Source organism: Euprymna scolopes, chromosome 25, assembly GCF_053919585.1.
Source record: "Euprymna scolopes isolate OS-2025 chromosome 25, ASM5391958v1, whole genome shotgun sequence".
Classification (NCBI taxonomy): Eukaryota; Metazoa; Mollusca; class Cephalopoda; order Sepiida; family Sepiolidae; genus Euprymna; species Euprymna scolopes.
The window spans coordinates 70,132,235-70,154,054 of NC_136506.1; the positions used below are offsets into that span (position 1 = coordinate 70,132,235).

Here is a 21,820-nt window from a genome sequence, read left to right on the forward strand (position 1 = left end):
TGTCTAAATCTGTCCCGTGGGGAGGCATTGTGAATAGGTACTATGTTTAATGTAACAAAGTGTTAATATTAAAAAGGTAACTGGAAAAAGTTATTCCTTATTTAATTACAAAATGCCCTGGAAATGTCACTTCTGATTAATTATAAAATGCCCTGGAAAATGTCCGTTTTGATTACTTTTTTTGTTTACTTGCCTCCCCACAAGGGTGTAATTGGACATGAGGTCGGTTAAAAATTTAGGGGGAAACCAGCTCCCCAAAAGGGGCACTCTGGTCAATAACAAAAATAAAAATTATATCAGTAATGAAGGATTTCTCCTCCATTAACCAAGACCAAAAAAGGGGGGATTTAAGCCACTGGAATGCTGAAACTGATACTACACTCAGAAATTCATGTTGAAGCAATGGTTGCCTAATCACTAACCATGTTAATGTTTTTATGTATTACTTTCGAAAAGCTGCTGAAACAGTTTATGATTTAAACATCACTTTATTTCAAGTATATTTTAAGCAGTGGAGTGGTGGATATAAAGTGGATTACAGGATATGAAGTCAGTCCCGGAAATTACTCAAATCGTTTACGATTTAAACATTACTTTATTTCATGTAAATTTTTAACAGTGGGGTGGGGGGTAATTAAATCTGTCCCGAAAATGGGTGAAACCGCTTAAGCATTACACATTACTTTATTTAGTGTATATTTTTACCATTGGGGTGGGAAATATGAAGTCGGTTCCGGAAATGGCTGCAACCATTTACGTTTTGGACATTACTTTATTTAATGTATATTTTTAACAGTAGGATGGGAGATAAGAAGTCGATCCCGGAAATAGCTGAAAAAGTTTATGATTTATACATTACTTTATTTCCTGCATATTTTCAACAGTGTAGTGGGGATTATAAGTCAGTTCCAGAAATGGCTGAAACAGTTTACTATTTAGAAATTACATTATTTCATGTATATTTTTAGCAGTGGCTGGAACAGTTTACGATTAAAACATTATTTTATTTAATGTATATTTTCAACAGTCGAGTGGCGGATATGAAGTCAGTCCCGGGATTGAATGAGATGTGCAAATATATACTATCAAAAAGCGTCGCCCAGTATTGAATGAGATAGGTGGAAAACATATAGTAGCAAAATACCCAGCATCGCCCGGGATCGAATGAACGGTATACATAAGCAGAATATGCGGTGTCTCCCAGGATTGAATAAGATAGGTGAAACATATATACTATGAGAATACCTAGAATTAATTGATTTATTTGTAATGAAATAATCAGCCCAGGCAATATATCAAAGTTATTATTTAAGTAAGGGGGAACGACATAGTGGGTTAAAGGTATGAAAATTATTGTCGAAATTAGTAACATATCCAAGAATTATGAAAAATGATGAAATATGAGTTACTTGATTTGTGTGTTTTTAATGAAATAATAAGCCCAGACAATATATCAAATATATGATATAAGTAGGAGGGAAAGGCATAATGTGGGTATTTAATTATAAAAATTATTGTCAAAATTAGTAACATATCCAGGATTATGAACAAAGATTAAATGTGAGTTTATCGATTGTGTGTTTATAATAAAATAATCAGCCAAGGAAATATATCAAAGTAATTATGTTAGTAAGAGAGGACGCTAAGGATTGTTTAAATTATGAAAAATAATTGTCGCAATTAGTAACATATCCAAGAATTATGAAAAATGAAATATGTTATTTAATGCATTAGTGTGTTTGCAATGAAATAATCAGACCAGACAATATATAAAAGTAATTATTTTAGTAAGTGGGGCGATGATGTGGGTTAAAATGATGAAAAATGTTTGTCGACATAAGTAACATATCCAAGAAGTATGAAAAATGACAAAATGTGAGTTAATTATTTGGTGTGTTTGAAATGAAATAATCATCCCAGATAATATATCAAAGTTATTATTTTACTAGTGGGGGGTTGATAATGTGGGTTAAAAATATTAAAAATAATTGTCGAAATGAGTAACATATCTAAGAATTAAGACAAATGATGAAGTGTGAGTTAATTGATAGTTATGTTTTTTATGAAATAATCAGCCCAGAAAATATATCAAAGTAATTTTTTAGTAAGAGAGGGCGACGCGAATGGTTTAAATTATAAAAAAATTATTGTTGAAATTAGTAACATATCCAAGAATTACGAAAAATGACGAAATGTGATTAAATTTATCGGCGTGTTTATAATAAAATAATCAGCCTAGACAATATGCCAAAGTTATTATATAAGTAAAGGGGAAGAAGATAAGCAGGGCTGAAATTATGAAAAATGATTGTCGAAATTAGTAACATATCCAAGAATTACAAAAAAAATGATGAAATATTAGTTAATAGACTGGTGTGTTTGTAAGGAAATAATCAGCCCAGGCAATATATCAAAGTTATTACTTTGTAAAGAGCGAAGGGCGAAAATGTGGGTTAAAATTATGAAAAATGATTGTCGAAATAAGTAACATAGCCAAGAATTATGAAAAATGATTAAATGTGATTGCATGCATTAGTGTGTTTGTAATAAAATAATAAGCACAGACAATATTTCAAAGTTATTATTTTATTAAGGAGGGGGCGATAATGTGGGTATAAATTATGAAAAATGATTGTCGAAATTAGTAACATACCCAAGAATTACGAAAAATGATGAAATGGAGGTGTGTTTGTAATGAAATAATCAGCCCAGCAAATGTATCAAAGTTATTATTTTAGTAAGGTTGGGCGACAACGTTGGTTTACATTATTAAAAAAATATTGTCGAAGTTAGTAACATATCCAAGAATTACGAAAAATGATGAAATGTGAGTTGATTGATGTGTGTGTTTGTAATGAAATAATCAGCCTAGAAAATATATCAAAGTTATTATTTTAGTAAGGTGTGCGATATGGTAAGTCTAAATGATGAAAAATTATTGTCAAAATTAGTACCATATCCAAGAATTATTAAAAATGACGAAAATGTGAGTTAATTGATAGTTGTGTTTTTTTATTATCAAATAATCAGCCAATACAATATATCAAATTTAATAATTTAATAAAGGGAAGGGCGATAATGTGGGTTACAATTATAAAAAATTATTATCAAACATAGTAACATATTCAATAATTATGAAAAATGATAAAATGTGAGTTAATTGACTGGTGTGTTTGTAATGAAATAATCAGCCCAGGAAATATATCAAAGTTCTTATTTTAGTAAGGGGGCAGTACAGTTTTAATAAAAAAGTAAAATAATATGATTGTACCTTCATTCGTGTTGAACAGAACGCTCACAGCATGCCCAGCAACAATATATTACATATGAAAAATGCTGCTGTGGAATTTCCACAGGTTCTGCCATTATTATTATTATTATTATTATTATTATTATTATTATTATTATTATTTATTATTATTATTATTGGCTCACATGGAGCTTTCACACAAGTCAACAAACGATCTGGTTGGAAACCTGTGGTGTTCTCTGGAAGCTGAGTGACAACAAGTCTCCCCAGACGTCCAGCTCTCTCCACCTCCTTCGATAGCATTTTGAATCATCGCAACAGCCGCTTACCATTGATTTCTCGTTGGTAGTGGCCATTGGTTTATACTGGAATTTGAGTGGCACTCAGCCTTCCCAAGATCCCAGTTCTCTTTGCACTTGTCCAGCCGAGGTCTGGTTGATGCATACTCCTTGGTCTTTCACTCCTCATTGACCCTTCTCGGCCCTTTAGATCACTTTTTTATTGGGGGGGCGGTGATGAAACAATGGGAGGGATGCATGATGGGTGGGGGGTGTAGAACTTGTAGATATGCAGTTTCGGTGTTCTTCATTCCCTGTAACGCTTATTCGTTATATTGTCTTGTATTATTCTCCGCATTCAAGGATTTTCCTTAATATTTCAGTCATTTTCATTATCGTTATTCGTTGTACTTTTGAAGTTATTCCTCTGATTCCAATTACTGACATTCTTTTTCGACGTTTTTCGGAATTGTTCCTAGTGCTCCTACTATTATCGGTACTATTTTGATTTTCTTCATCATCCAAATCCCTTTTAACTCTCTAGCTAGCTCTGTGTATTTGCTTCATTTCTCCTTTTCTTTTATACTCATCCTGTGGTCAGCTGGGACTGCAAAGTCTACGATTTTTTCTTTCTTGTTAATTATTACGACATCTGGTCTTCTTGCTTGGATGGGTTGTCCGTCTGTATGTCCATGACCCATAGGATTTTGTGGTTCTCGTTTTCAAGTACTGTTGCGGGCTTATGCTTGTACCATTGGTCTGTGCGCTCAAAATGCAGTCGTTTGCACAATTCCCAGTATACCACCCTCCCCACTTGGTCATGCCTGTTTTTGTATTCCTTTTGGGCAAGTTTGCTGCATTCACTTACTATATGGTTTATCATTTCGTCTCTTTGTTCACAGAGTCGGAATTTGCTGTTTTTTTTTGTGTTTTATCGATCTTTGCTTTGATATTATTACTTCTTATCGAGTTATCTTGTGCTGCAGTGTATTATTATTATTATTATTATTATTATTATTATTATTATTATTATTATTTGTACTCACTAGTACCATCATCAGAGCTCTGATAATAGCCGATGATATTTTCTGGAGTTTGGGCAGCAACAACTCTTTTCAGATTTTCAGTAATATCCATAATCTTTGCAACAGACTCTGCTTTATCACAACAGCTGCTTTCCATTGATTTCTCACTGGCAACGACTATTGATTTTCACTGGAATTTGGGTGACAATAAGCCTCGCCAAAGTCCCAGAATACTTTGCACTCATCCATTAATGCTCTCCATCCTTGGTTTTTCTATCCTTTTTGACCCTTTACAAACTATTTTATATGGTATTATAACAGATTGGGACCCTATGGTAACGAACGAGTAGGTTTATTAGTTAAATATGCAATTTACACAGTTAAGCTTGATGAAGTTTAGAATATACAGTTTGGAAACAAACATACAAATTAAATATGTGAGAGATAAAAGAATTTACAAACAATAATAGTCCATGATAATAATAAACATTGACCATTTTAAACGTCAAAGATGATGCAATTGTCTTATTCCGAAAGATCAAAGTTCTAGGAATAAAGAAAACGTTTGTTGTATAAACGGTGAATCGGAGGAAGTAAGAGTCAGAGAGTAAGCGACGAATGTTCAAATCATGTAATCGATTCAGATAATTGGAAGAATCGGTTCAGAGAGTTATCAACATTGTAACCCCAAGAAATGACAATCCGGCGATGTGACTTAATCCAACTCAACGTGCATGTGTTTAGAGACTGAAATAAAAGTAGAATAAAACGAAATTGTTTTCGTGTTTCTTCGTATGCATCGATAGGGGAAAGGTTCTTTGTTCCAGACGAGAAGGAATTACCAACGAAGTAGTGCTGGGGGAAACCCACCTAAGGATTGGAGTTACAGCCTGTTGTAAAGAACTGTCTCATGTCCTGTTTAGAAGAACTGTTTATTGCATTTGTTTGCACCCACACCAGCACACATGTATTGATACATTGTACAGGGTGGTACAATAAGATTGTCGCCCTAGAAAAGGCAACATGATTCCATTCCCGTTTGATAAATCCGATTTTTTTTGTTGTTGCAGACCATCTACTAGTTGGCCAGTGGTGTACAAATCCCAAGAGTAATAGAAGCACTCTATCATGTCTGAAAGTGACACAATGTTCAACAAGCGAGATCGGAGATGCACCACTGTACAACTCATGCTCTTTACTGATCAAATTTATGACAACAGTACCATTGCCAGCACTCTCAAAATGCACATCCGTACAGTTCAATACTTGAAGGCATAGCTCAACGTATTTGACGACTCTTTGAAGGTGGTGGAGTGGAAGCCTATGGCAGAGGACACCGCCAGGAAGACCCAGGCCAAGGAGTTCATCAAAAAAGTTCAGTAAGTTATTGATGAAACTCCCCAGCAGCCTATTCGGCAGATTGCCAGAGATTTAGGCGTCTCACACACAACTGTGAATGCATATATGAAGGAGGATATGAAGTGTAGGTCCTACTGGCGCCAGACAAGCCAGATCTTGACTGAGAAGACAAAGAATCTCAGGCTAATCAAGTTCGTTAGATTGCTCAATGAACTGAAGCATTTCAAGAAGCCAAATATGCTCTGATTCTTTTCAGACGAAAAGAACTTCTGCCAGGACCAGGTGCACAACTGCCAGAACCATCGCTGAATTGTCACAAATAACAGGGATGTGTGTAGGGTGTTTCCAGCCATGGTTATAGTCTTTGGTGTGGTTTCAAGTGAGGGCCACATCATGCCACTTCACATTTCTAAAATCGGTTTGAAAGTCAACATCAATGTGTGCCTAGATGCGCTGAAAAATGTGGTGATCCCTTGGTGCAATCAGGTGGCTGCTGGCAGATCCTGGGTACGGCAGTAGGACTTGGCACCTGCCCACAAGTCTAAAGTGACTGAAGGCGGCTACATCTCTACTACATAATCAAGTTACTTGAATTGATTTTTTCAATAAAAGTTTTAAAATAAAGCTGTAGTGTTGTTTTTTTTTAGAGCAACGATTTTATCGTTCCACTCTGCATATACATCATATATAACATCAAAAAAGAACAGTACGTACATTTATATATATGTGACAACGTGATACGCACTGATGAGAATAAAAATAAAAGCAGGTTACTGAAAGCAAACGCAAAGTCTATTTTCAACTCTCACAATCTCTGTTGTGTATATACACCTGATAGACTTTTTCCTTGGTCGACGATGGCAACACTCAGCTGCTTACGCAGGAGAAACAAAATATACATCCAAATAATACGCTCAGGTAGGGATAGAATCACAAAAACTGGTGAAAGCTGTTTGTCAGGTCATCTTTAACGTGTATATATTTCTATGAAAATAAAAGCAGGTATGATATTATAACATTATAGATAAAAAGGAAAAGAAAATCTGTGGCCTTTTTAGAAAATTCTCAACGTTTCGTCCTCATTTTCGGGGGACTTCCTCAGGAGAATGGTAAGAATCTTTGGTATATTTTATTTTCCTCAATCATCCTTATCCTTCTCCAGAGGAAGTCCACCGAAAATGGGGAGGAAACATTGAGAATTTTCTAAAAAGGGCCACAGGTTTTCTTTCCCTTTTTTCCATTAATGAGTATATAGCATAGATGGTTATTGGTCCACTGACTTAGTCGGATTTGGACCTTAAATTTCACACTCGTCCGTTCGTTCCCAAAATTCTCAATAACTACTTATTACATTTTTCTGAAATTTTGCATAAAGTTGCAACTACTCAAAGAAGGAAATGTAGCATTCTCGAATTTTTGATAAAAATTCTGGTTGCATTACAAGGGGGTCAAAAAGACAAAAATAGTACTTTACGAGACATAGAATCTTTTCCAATCATTAGATTTTGCTGAAAATTACCCCAAAAAGCAAGACCACAGGGATATACATCTGGAAACGTAATATTTGACGCTGGAAAAATTCTGGGGCTTGAGCCCCAGGACATTTTAGGGTTGAAAAACATACCTTTTGAGGCTAATTTTTATTTTTCTCCTAAAATTCAAGGTATCAGCCGGGGAACCATATAGTTTTTGGCTTGTTTACATACTGAATGACGTATGAGTGTGTATATTTTATGATGATATTGCAACGTCTTGCCAGACGAGTGCCACCCTCTCGGACACTTAAAGTCCATGAGCCCAAATGCCTGAGGGAGTATCTATACACAGACGATGTTACAGAGTCTTAGCCTTGTACGACAGCTAAATCTCTCTCTCAGTTCAAAATGCTGAGATCCAGCAAAAAGCAAGAGCAAGATAGCCAGCAACAAATTAAACTGCAGACCAGCTTAATGCGGGTACTGGTCTCCTGCTGTATGTTTTTTTTAAATCAGAGATTTGCTTCTTCTAGAAAGGTTGCCTTCATCACGGCTTACGGGAACCCTCTCCACCCCAATACACATATATACATACACACAAATATACACAGTGCTAGTGGCTGTTGACCCCGAAAAAGGGTTCATCCGCCCTTTGAAAGGTCTTACTTTTAATCCTTCAGGGAGACTAGCCGTCCTCCTCACCAAACAAATCTGGTGGGGGAACCAGTTTAGTCGCCGGTGACCCGACCACGAGGCAGGTAGTACTGGGTTACATGGTACCAGTAGCATATGACATGACCTGACACAAAAATATATTTTATACATACATGACAACACACACGTTGATAAATATATAACACATTGATATGCAACTCTTTCAACGACGTAAAAGCACGTATAATTAGACATACATGCATGACATGTATTGATAGGTATTATAACATGTCGTTGATTTGCAAAGTTATCAAAGGTTATTACGGCAATGTAACAGTATCAGCTAAGTTTGATCACTTTGTTTGAGTAAGGAACACCTTATTATTAGCTCACATGGAGCTTTCACACAGGTCATCAAATATCTCTGAAAATCTGTAGTGTTCCCTGGAAGCTGAGTGACAGCAAGTTTTCCCAGACGTCCAGCACTCTCCACCTCCTTCGATAGCATTTGCAAATAAATTTGCGTTATCGCAACAGCCTCTCTCCATTGATTTTTGCTGGTAGCAGCCATTGGTCTATACTGGAATTTGAGTGGCACTAAGCCTCCCCAAGATCCCAGTTCTCTTCAAGCTTGTCCAGCGGAGGTCTGGTCAGTGCTCTCTCCTTAGTCTTTCCATCCTCCTTGACCCTTCTTGGTAATTTGGTATCACACTTTTATTTTGGATAGGGAGAGATGATGATGGGAAAATGGGAGGGGATAGGTGATGTGGATGTAGAATTTGTAATTATTATTATTGGCTCATATGGAACTTTCACACAGGTCATCATAGGTCGGATTGAAAACCTGTAGTGTTCCCTAGAAGCTGAGTGACAAATTATTATTATTATTATTATTATTATTATTATTATTATTATTATTATTATTATTATTATTATTATTTGTTAACTTCACAGTGTTGTGATTGAGCTGATCACACTGATGATGATCGGCACGGTGAAAGTTTCTTATTCCGCAACCTAGCAATCTCTACCCTCAGTTGCTGATGGTTCCGTAGCTTCTCATTCTTTTTGCCTGTTAAGTTAATGTCGTTTGGGCAAGCAACACCAATAATTTGGCATTCATTAATATTTTTGTTCATAACAGCAATATCCGGTTTCCTCATCTCTCGGTCATACTGAAACATCAAATACCAGAGGATCTTAACGTCCTCATTTTCCAGTGCCGCTTCTGTGTGACATTGTAGCACCTTGTCCGTCCATTGGGTTACAAACTTTTGGCACAAAACTCCATTGCAGATTTGCACATACTTTGTCATGGCGACGTTTGTATTCTTTTGGAGCAAGTGTAGCCTATTTCTTTATTATTATTATTATTATTATTATTATTATTATGGTTGTTGTTGTTGTTATTATTATTATGGTTGTTGTTGTTGTTGTTAATATTATTGTTATTATTATTATTATTGTTGTTGTTATTATTATTGTTATTATTATTATTGTTGTTGTTATTGTTATTATTATTGTTATTATTATTGTTATTATTATTGTTGTTGTTATTATTATTATTATTATTGTTGTTGTTGTTATTATTATTGTTATTATTATTATTGTTGTTGTTGTTATTATTATTGTTATTATTATTATTATTGTTGTGGTTGCAAGGTTGAACAATAATTAGTAAGGAAATACAATGAAGACGCAAACAACAAGATAACGCAATAATAAGTGTATTAAAGAAACGGTATATTTACAATATGTACAAATGACGGTGTCGAGTCAGAGAGTCTTGGTGGGAGGACATGTACGCTCTTCGGCGTCACTTCCGGTGGCATTTGAGTAAGACACGCCAAGGCCAACCTAGGCTTGCCATTTATAGTGTTATGTTATTCGCATATGCAAATAAGTGGTTGCCACCACAACAATTATTATTATTATTATTGTTGTTGTTAGTATTATTGTCATTATTATTATTGTTATTATTATTATTGTTATTGTTATTATTATTATCATTATTATTGTTATTATTATTATTATTGTTATTATTATTATTATTGTTGTTATTATTATCATTGTTATTATTATTATTGTTATTATTATTATTATCATCATTATTATCATCATTATCATTATCATTATTATTGTTATTATTATTATTGTTATAATTATTGTTGTTATTATTATTATTGTTATCATCATTATTATCATTATCATTATTATTATTATTGTTGTTATTATTATTGTTATTATTATTATTATTATTATTAATATTATTATCGTTGTTGTTGTTGTTAATTTGATATGCTTATTTATCTAGTTTATTCCGGTTTTAAAAAAGTTACAATCAATTTTTAACAATTAATAGCAAAATTTCACAAACGAAAACAAACTTAGGCAAAAGGCCCTACAAGAAGTTTGGGGAGGGGGATGGTGCAGCGTCTTTGAAACTATGGTAATTTGGAACCTTGGAAGATTTCTCTTGACTGGCAACATTTGCCACAATACCACATTCACACTATGAGGTTAAACCTACTTAATCATTTCCCAGCGTTTTTTATGCTTATTGTTGAAATAAACTCTCTTTGGTCTGCTTATTTAAGCAAGTTGTGTCAGACTATATTGTGTCAGACTATATTGTGTCAGACTATATTGTGTCAGACTAAGTTGCGCTGTGAACAACACTCAAAAGATGTGTGTTTCCTGCTCAGTTTGTGAATATATAATTCACCTGTACGAAGACCGCCTGCTATTCTTGAAAGTGTGTAGTATGGGTGTGTGTGTGTGTGTATGTGTGTGTACGTGTGCGTGTGCAGAGCGGCCCTTGAAAGCCGAATACACTTTGCATGAATCTTTTGTGAGAGGCTCCATTGATAAAGAATAAACCGCCTTATTCTTTGTGAATTGCAAATGCTGACCTTATTAAAGAAAGAGATGATAAAGAAAATGCAGAAAAAAAAAGGAAAAAGAAAAGAAAAAAATCTCTACAGAAATGGAACAGCTTTCTTTCTGGCATACCGGTGCCACAAAACAACAAGAATTGATATTCTTTGGTTGCGTCTATTCGACTTGCGCGTTTAATAATGAAAATCGTATTTCAAACCAAAAATGTACAGTAAGATTAAATGTGTTTGCGTAAAAATAATGTTAAAAACAGTATTTTCTTCATAAGGTTAGATTAAACGAAAAATTAAAAATTTAAATTAAAGCTTAACAAACCAAAGTAAATTCTGTTTTAAACTTAAGCTTGACAAACACAAGCAGATACTATTTCAGACGTAAGATTGACAAACAAAGTAAATGCTATTTCAAGCTTAAACTTGACTGATAAAAGAAAATGCTATTTGAAAATAAACTTGACCGACCAAAGAAAACTCAAGTTTGACAGATCAAAGCAAATCCTATTAAAAATTTAAGCTTGACAGAATAAAACAAATGCTGTTTCAAACTTAAGCTTGGCAGATCAAAGCAAATGCTATTTTAAAATTAAGCTCGACAGAAAAAAGCAAATGCTATTTTTAACTAAAGGTTGGCAGAATAAAGCAAATGCTGTTTAAAACTTAAGCTTGACAGATCAAAGCAAATGCTATTTCTAAAATAAGCTTGACAGATCAAAGCAAATGCTATTTCCAAATTAAGCTTCACAGATCAAAGCAAATGCTATTTTAAGCTCAAGATTGACAGATCAAAGCAAATGCTATTTCAAAATTAAGTTTGACAGATCAAAGCAAATGCTATTTTAAACTTAAGCTTGATAGAATAAAGCAAACGCTGTTTTAATTTTTTTTTAACAAAAAGCTTGACAGATTAAAGCAAATGCTATTTCCAAATTAAGCTTGACAGATCAAAGCAATTGCTGTACAGATCCAAGCAAATGCTATTTCCAAATTAAGTTTGACAGATCAAAGTAAATGTTATTTCTACATAAATTTGACAGATCAAAGCAAATGCTATTTTAAACTCAAGCTTGGCAGATCAAAGCAAATGCTATTTCAAAATAAAGCTTTAAAGATCAAAGGAAATGTTATTTTAAACTTAAACTTGACAGAATAAAGAAAATGCTATTTCAAAATTAAGCGTGACAGATCAAACCAAATACTATTTTAAACTCAAGATTAACAGATTAAAGCAAATGCTATTTCAAAATAAAGTTTGACAGATCAAAGTAAATGCTATTTCAAAATTAAGCTTGGCAGATCAAAGCAAATGCTATTTCAAAATTTAACTAGGCTGATCAAAGCAAATGCTATTTTAAACTTAAGCTTGACGGATTAAAAGGAATGCTATGTAATTCTTAAGACTAACAAGTCAAAAAAATATAATTTCAAACGTAAGGCTCATAGACAAATTATTGTCATTTCAAGATTAAGTATGACTTACTGATAACCACCATCATCATCGTCATCGTCGTCGGTTTAATGTTTGTTTTAGACTCTGGCATGTATTGAACTGCTTTTAGAAATTGACTTCCAAACTAACATATCTCTGGCTAGGTAATTATTTATCCCTCTTTCTCTTCAATTCATACTCATTACTTGCTTTCATCTTTTCCTTGACTTGCCCCAGTCAACTGACCCTGTTACCTCACCTGCTCTACATCAACTAAGTCGAGCACTCTCTCATCCATTCTTTCATCATCTTCATCATTCTCATTATATTTTGTTTAACGCGTGTTTTACACTTTGACGTGCGTTGGGCGGCTTTTAAAAATTGGCTTTCAAACTAACCTTCCCCTGCCTCTCTCTCTTAATTCCATCTTTTCATCGTTTTTAAAAATTATTTTTCTTATCGGTTTGTTCAAGTTGGGAACGGAGCAACCTACCGGATGCCAAACATTCATCCGCTAACTTAAATATTCTAACCAAGTGATCTTTTTAATATTCTGACCATTCCTTTAAGCGCAATTGTTTGAATCTTTCTTGCACTTGGTTCACCAGGTATATTTTCCAGGTAGTTTTTTTTTTTTTTAAATTCTTTTAAATGAGTTCAGTTGCTCCTATAATTACTGGAATGATAAAGATTTTCTTAAGATTCCAGTTTCTTTTCATGTCATACAGACGACCTTGGTATTTCGTTATCTTCTCCCTTTCAACTCTGTTAAACCTAGCACCATTGAGGTTACTAACTTCTACTAAGGTTACTTCTTTCTTCTTCTTGTCCCATACGACTATGTTAGGTTTTATGGCTCTGTTTTCTAGGTATGTGGCTGTAGGAATTGGGTAGTCATAGTGGACAGTCTGAGTTATGCTTGTGTCCACTGAAACAAGAAGCGATTCTCACGAATGCTAAAAACAAATGGCTCTAATTACTAACAGCTTTTTCCTGCTTCATTGGAATTCATTGTTTCCCTCACTCTCCAAAGCAAAGGAAGTTTTAACGGCAATGCATGAATTCAAAATATTTTCAACCAATGAAAATAAATTCAAACTCCAACAAATAATGTTATATAATAGTTGTTCATTATTATTATTATGATTATTCTTTTCTTGTTGTTGTTATATCGTTCGTTGCTAGGACTTTTTAAAAGTGCAGTCTTAGAGTCTTAGAGTCTTAGTGAGAGTTTTATTAAGAGGGATGTTGTGAGAGATGTTGTTGTAAGAGACATTGTTCGTGTTATGAAGTGATTCATATTTATGTTAAAAAGTTCATACTTAGAAGTGTAGAAGCTCTTTGAGTGAGGAGATAGTGTTGAGACAGTCTTAGTGTTCATATTGTGTATGTAAGATGTGTATGTCAAGACATTTTAAACCACATGATATACAAGACATATAATAACAATTTTCACTTTACCTTTTGGTAGAATTACAACACAAAGACGACGTTTATAAAAACACATGATGGGTTTATTTCTTCTCCCGACCGGCCGTGTTTTTCATAGTCAAGAATTCAAGTTTCACATTCTAAGTTTCAAAGGTGACCGTCTCGCTTCTAGACGTTCGAATCCCAACTGTAGACTATCGTCTGTCGTCCTCAAACTCCCTCTGACTCTCCCCCCCAGTTTTCTCCTTGCTTAACTCTAAAATTTCTAACTATATCGAGAACTTCCCATTTTCCATGACGTCATACACATGTTAAAACATGTGTCTTCTTTCACGTGTTCTGGAAATGCGTGTCCAAAACTTTTTCCTTTGTTTACAAAAGGAATTTTAACCTATATTCCCAGTAACCTATATTTCCAATATGTTAAAAACATGTTTATTAAATTATCTTGTAGTTGCATTCTTTCAATTGAATTTTCATAACAGAATTGACAATGCACATTCTTTTCTTGAAACTATTTTATCTCTAAGCTAAACAATGGTTTGTTTTCACATTCCATTTGCTACTCTCTCTCGTAATCTATTTCTAAACCTACATTACGAGGTTCGAATTTCGTCTATGCTATTTCATTTTCATTCTAACTAAATCTCTTTATTTTTATACTTACATGAAAAGGGGACAGCCCTTATCGTGTAACAATAACACATATATGTGAATATAGTAAGCGGACGCGAAGTTAGAAACTCGTATATAAAACAAACAGTCAAAATCTAGAGACACACAAAATCTTCTAGAACATCTACTTCCTTCCCCCCCCCTCGGGAGAAGGCGGAAAGATCTGAATCTCACTTACAAGCTTTCTCCATTTCGGATTTTGTGTTCACACGTTCCTGTGAAACTTATTTGCTTTTGGAAGTGACGAAGATAACGAAGCAGAGAAAGAAAGAAGGTAAGCAATTAGAGTTATTTGCTTTTCAACGTTCGTAGCAACCACTTTCCAATTCAGTCACCACAAATACATCCACCAATAATCGACTGGTTCAGTTCGAACTTTGTAAAGATGGAAAGATTTTTACGCCAAATTATGCTTCACTTTGAAGGGCTGTTACGCGAAATCGATGACAATGTCAAGCTCAACCATCTCAGCCAGCGGTTTTTCCTCAGCAGTAACATGGTAGGTCATTGTTGAGATGACTTTTGCCCTTTTGACTGAAGTATAGATTTAGTTCATTTGCAGTTGTAGGGGGCCCATCTTTCCAGGCTTTGCCTTCTTATCTTTTAAAAAGAGGTTAGTTTATAGTTAATCGACTTAGCCACCCCTATCAGAGAATGCCGACGGGGGCTGCCCAGGCATTTTTTGTAGGTCAGAGTATTATTCTTTTATGGCGCTGGCTTTTCACATCCCATTTTCTGGCCCTTGTGTCACATCATCCCGCCGCGATAGAGATAAATAACGCCAAAATCAACTATCTTCATTTATGGACCGGTGTTGAGGGTCAGGAAATAAGCAGCACGTTTACTTTTCGGCAGAATGAAACGAGTACAGTCGATACTTACATTATATGCTTTAAACCACCTTCTCTACCACCTATAGCAATGGCCAACAACTCTTTATCTGAGAGTACGTCTTTCAAGCTCCTTGGCCTAACGTTCACAGGAAACATGAGTTGGAACAATTACATCGAGGGCATTGCCAGGGCCGCTGCGAGGAAGGTGGGCTCTCTCTACCGTGCTAGAAAACTTCTAACACCCGAAAGTATCCTGTACCTCTATAAGGCCACTATTCGCCCATGTATGGAGTATTGCTGTCATATTTGGGCCGGTGCATCGGCTGCTAGTCTCTCGCTCCTTGACAGGGTTCAAAAGAGAGTCGCAAATCTGATAGGCCCTAAACTGGCATCTAAACTTCAGCCTCTGTCCCATCGTCGAAACGTTGCACCCCTCTGCCTGTTCTACAAGTATTATAATGGTGAATGCTCTGAAAAACTGCAAGCACTTGTGCCCCCACGACGTGAACACCCTCGACAGACCCGACAAGCTACAAAATCCCACCCCCACACTGTAGAGATCCCTAGATGTAAAAGATCTTTCTACTCCAGTAGTTTCTTCCCCAGAACTGCTAGACTTTGGAATTCCATTCCAGGTCACTGCTTCCCCAACTGTACTGACATGCATAAGTTCAAGTGCAACGTGAACCAACATCTCGCTGCCCTAATCCCTACATAGTACCCCAGTAGATGTTTCCCCTGATAGTAGCCCCCTACATTAAAGTGGCAATGTGCCTTGTCTGGGGTGAAAATGTAATAAAAAAAAAATAAAAAAATAAAAATAAACAATATGTAAACCGCGGTCGAACTGCTAGTGTCAACACACATCAAACGAATCGGCACACGAATTCGTCAAGTGACTTCATCAAATAATCAACCAATGCGATTGTGAAGAGATCCTGATAGTTTAACTGTTTATATTGGACATTTATTTTAAATCAACCCAGAAATCTTTAATTAATGATTAGTGATTTGGTTGTCGCAACAGTGTTGCGTATAGCAAAAATGGAGGACGTCACTACTAAACAAATCTAGGCTATTCATAGTCTATTAGAAAAAAAAAATGAATGTATTATACATGCAATTCTAAAAACAGTGAAAAGTTCGCGCAGTAAACAATCTGAGGTAGAAGCCATTATCGAAAATAATATTTGGAAAAGGGAACAAATGTATTATATATATATATATATATATATATATATATATATATATATATATATATATATATATATATATGTCTGTGTGAAAATATTTAACCGATGAACTACCGTTCACATAACACTGAAGTTAACTGGAAATAGTAATCATACACCAGGGATGGTTAATAACGAGTAAAATCTTTGCTTGGATTGATGAATAGCTTGAAGTTGCTTAATTTTAAACCTTTCTTATCTATTTGTCGATAGCTCAAATGGTAGGTAGCGCGTCTGGAGTTCTAAATGCTTTGGTTTTGATTCTAGCTAATGGCATACAAGTCATTTTTAAAAAATTTTACTTTTGAATCAGTACTATCTATATTTAATATCCAATAGAGAATTGGCTTTGTAATAATAAATACGAAATCTGCATGAATCAAAATATATTTAAGCGTACTTTAGTCCGTTAATATATAATAAAAAGGGACATTTTTCAAACATTTGCCATTAAAAACAAAGTCTGTAAACAACATAAAAAAACAATGCTTTCGAATCCTGGAACAATTTGACATTTTACTATTTACTAAAGCAATATTAAACATAGATTTCTCGAGATGGTAACGCCCATCGAAGAAAATAGACAACTCCTAAGAGTAGCTAGAAATAATTAAGCACCCAATGTCGGACAAGGCCAACTATCTCTAGCTGAGGAAAACACACGGCATCTTATAAGAGTTCGTACTCCCTTATCTAATATTAATGAGTTTTTATACTTCCTCCTTCAAATAAGGCATATTGTCACTTGGATGCAAGGACTACTATTTGTATTTTTCTATTTCTACTGCTGGAACTTATATACTTCAATCCTAATATACCTTCGTGCACTGATGTTGTGATTTTGTCACCCGTGAGCAGAAGGTCGTCTTTTTTCAAATTTTACTCCTTTTCGTCCCAAACAAGTCATATTTTCACTTGGATATAAGGGCCTACTATTTGGGATTATGTCTAATAGGGGACTCTGGAGAGTTGAGCAGCAAGATGTCGGTTCACATCATATTTAAACGCCTGCAGGTTTGTACAGTCAGGGAAGCAGAAGACAAGGGGGAATTCCAAAGTCTAGCAGTTCAAGGGGGGGGGGGGAACTATTAGAGTAATGAGCTTTCCGGCAACTAGGAACTTCAACAATGAATGGGTAGAATTTTGTTGCTTGTCAGGTTACACGGGAGTATGTATGCTGAGGTAGCACAAGTGTTATGAGCTCATCAGAGTACATTCCCCTAAAGTACTTGTAAAACAGGCACAGAAATGCAGCTATGTGGCGATGGGGCAGAGGTTGGAGCTTGGCTGATTGTGCGGGATCTATTAGATTTGAGACTCTTTTTTGGACGCTATCAAAGAATGGGATGCAGATGTGGCAACAATACGCCATGCATGAGTGAATGGTGGCTCTATACAGATACAGAATATTGTCTTGTGTGAGTAATTTTCTAGCATAGTAGAAGGAGCCCACCTTCTTTGCAACAGCGTTGGCAATATCTTCAATGTATTTGTTAGATTTTCTGTTGCCTGTGATTTTTAAGCCGAGGAGTTTGAAGGATGAGTTCTCAGCTAGGATGTTATATGTCAAAACAATCGGTACTTGAGAAGGGTTTTTTTTTGTAGTTGTTAAAGGAAAGACACTTAATCTTAGCGGCAGTAAATGTTACCGTCCATTTACGGCTCATTCTGCTACGGACTAAATGTTGTTTTCTAGAGTTTTTCCTGATTTTTAGTGTACTTTCTGTAATGCCTATATCCTAATGTGATGATAGAGTTCCGTGTTCTATCTTCTTCAATACAAACCATCCTAGTGTACGATGCGCAAATATTACAACCACCCATCCTTTCATGTCTTACTCAATCTTACTCTGTCAACTGACCCTACTACCTCAACTGTTCTACATCAACCAAACTAACACTATCATCCATTATTTCATCATAGTATTCAGTTTAACATCAATATCTCTGACCAGGTATTATTTATCCTTCTTTCTCTCAAAGCGATCTGTATTACATTTTTTCCATATTTTATGTTTTTTCGCTGACAACTGACCCTGCTAGCTCAACTGTTCTACAATCTTCAATTCAATAGTCAATCATTTTCATCGATTCTTCTAAGATAATGAAACTAACAAAGTTACTGTGATACTGTAGACGTTGTCTCTTTACACCCCCCACAATGTTAGGAAGTAAAAAAAAAAGAGTGGAAAAATATAACAAAAAAAAAAAGAATAAAATAAAAGAGGAAATAGGTTTATCAGCAGAGCAATGGAGAGGAAGTTGTTTACCAAGGTATACAAAAGAAGTTGAATAGGACTGTGAATCAAAGTGTGGTGAACAAAAGAGCGAACAGCAATCAATATATTTTAGAGTTAGTTTTAGGAGTGACAATGAGTTTTGCAACAATTTATGGACGGTTCGAGGTTTGTGACAATTGAGGGTAATATCCAATTAAGAAGTTGTGAGTTGGGCACAGTTGGAGGCAGGTCATGGCTTGAACCAGATCAAGAGAGATTTAGGAGATAGAGATGAGTTGACATCAACTAACAAGTGCAGCTTTGACATAACATAGATGTGGACCTTAACATGTAGGGGGTCGATAGTGTCACACACACACCTAGAGTGAAATGAAAGAGAAGAAGACTATGGAAGCAGCGTTGTAGGTCAGCATTTGTTATCGAGCAGGGTAATATGTGGTTTTATCAATTCGCTACTTGTGTGCATATCAAATGATAAAAAAATGTCGCCTTTCTCCAGAAATTCTTGGATGCATTGGAAAAGTGTAAGGTGTGGGTGGGAGTGTGGTGCTGATGAGGGTGGGATGAGGGTGATGGAGCTGGATCGGGGATAAATTTCCTATTTTATTCGTAGCTCTTCGATAAGAGGTTGACACCAAAAACCCCATTGTAAATTGAATCTTTTCACTTTCTCTCTCTCTGACCTTTATAACAATTCAGGTATCTTACACATTTTTTTTTTTTTTTTTTGCAAATAGAACCATTCAGCACTAAGTGGTGACAAAGATCTTAAGATTTAAAATATTCCTGATTTTATATCATCATCATCATCATCATCATCATCATCATCATCAAGACAGACAATATGCAGCATAAAATGTTTAGATCATCATCATCGTCGTCACAATCATCATCATCATCGTCGTCGTCGTCGTCGTCATCATCAGGAGGGCGACGATGTCTAAGTGGTTAACGACACAGACAGCCCATCATAGTGTGCCAAGTTTAGATCTAGTTTGTTCGACAGAAACACTTTGGGATGTTGGCAATCTTCACATGATCTCTCCCATAAGTACCCAATATTTTTCTAGAAAGAATTCCAACTAGAAAGATATCGGGGAAACGAATGCCAACAATAATCATCTGATTCATATGAAATGAATGAATGATGCTTAAGAACTACAGTGAACAAAATGATAACATGCACTGGACGGCTTGAAAAACTTGAATTACTTATCTCTGGCTAGGTCTTTATTTCTCCAATTTTCTCTCAAGTCCATTTTTCTCAGTTTCTCCCATGTATACTGTCCAGATTTAACCTTCTTCTAAGATCATTAGAGCTAAACTTGGTTTTAAAACTCATATTAGACATCCATTGTATTATTCTCATATCATTTCTCTCCATGAAATGCATATCTTCAACCATCACTGGCCAGGTTTCACTTAATGTGATCATGCGTGTATTTTAGAAATTGACTTCTAAACAAAACTTATTTCTTGTTACGTCTTTATCTTTTTTCATCACTTCTTTCCATATTTTCCTTTGTCTTCTCCTGTTTACTGAACCTGTTACCTTAACTGTTCTACATCTACTAACACAAGAACTCATCCATTCTTTCAATATGGCCATACCATTGAAGTCTTTTGTTCGGCTCACATCTCCGTATACTGTCCAGATTTAATCTTCCTCCTAAGTCATCATCTCTAATCCTATCTTTAAGACTCAGCTTGCATATCCATCATTTCGTTCTCATATTATTTCTCTTCATACAACGCATGTCCTCAATCCTCACTGACCAGGTTTTACTTCCACACATCATCACACTGTGTAAACATTCCTGATAAACTCTTCCCTTAGTCGAGTGTGATAACGCTCTGCTGGTTAGTAATAGCAGGAGTTCTTAACTCCCTATACTCCTAACTCTTAATTATGCATGCGCTAAGTTTGCAATATGTTGAGCTTAGTAGGAATTTTTATTTTATTTTTTTTTCAAAAACACTCAAACCATTTTTAGACTATATATATATATATATATATATATATATATATATATATTTATATATACACATATATATTCACGTCATCGTATAACGATTAGATCACTCTCTGACTGACGTAAATGAACATTTAAAATTAAAAATGTTTAAATTCGACGTTATTTCACGCGGTTAATGGTAGCCGAATGGATTAGGTCTTCACTAAACCGAGCCAGAGATGTCTCGTGACGCGGGGTTCAACGTTCAACTGGTATTAATCGTGACACCCTGCACTGAAGATTCCCGAAAGGATGAAACACTAGTGTCTGTAGGTATTTAATAATTATTATAGTAAAAATATAATTACATATATATATATATATATATATATATACTGTGATGTGTCCTTTCTGAGGTTTGCTTTATTATCCGATGATGATAAATTAATTTAAAAAACAATAATTTCCTCAATTCCCGTGGAAAGCCGCTAGGATGCTACATGCCAGTCCATATTTAATTGACTTTCTCTATCAAAAAGAGCATTTTTAATGGGTATAACAATTATCTGCCCTTCTTGATTAATTGGTCTATAGGCTTGTGAGTTGAATAAAATAGATATCAGATGGATAGATATATTTAGTTAGCAATCGGCTATCTGTCACTGTAATTGTAAAAAAAGTTTACAATTGAGATAATTCACAGAGTTGTGCCCCTTTCATTATCATTTTCTTGTTTGTTTTTGTATAATATACCAAGGGAGGTCACTCCGGTTGGTTTTCCCGTTTATTTATTTTGTTTGTTTTTCTTTCTTTTGGGCGATATATATATATATATATATATATATATATATATATATATATATATTAGCAAACCTTAGCGAGATTTCTGAGTTTTAGTATTTAATAGTTCTCTTAAAGTGATCCGATATATCTTTATAATTGACAAATGAAAAGAGTAACAACCTTTATTTTACACTGATGAACATCGACTATGTTTTTCTTTTCATATTTCTCGTGATGTTGTTTTTTTTTCAGCGGAGTTACTTAGTTAGACGTGTTCTCTCCTTGGAATCCCTTCTGCAACTAACTT

General features: G+C 34.9%; 1 protein-coding gene across 1 annotated transcript in view; it reads left to right on the forward strand.

The window, feature by feature from the left end:
• The window catches only part of LOC145247429 (kinesin-like protein KIF25), a 446,897-nt gene that overhangs the window by 12,397 nt on the left and 412,680 nt on the right, over positions 1-21,820 (forward strand). The window lies entirely within an intron of this gene.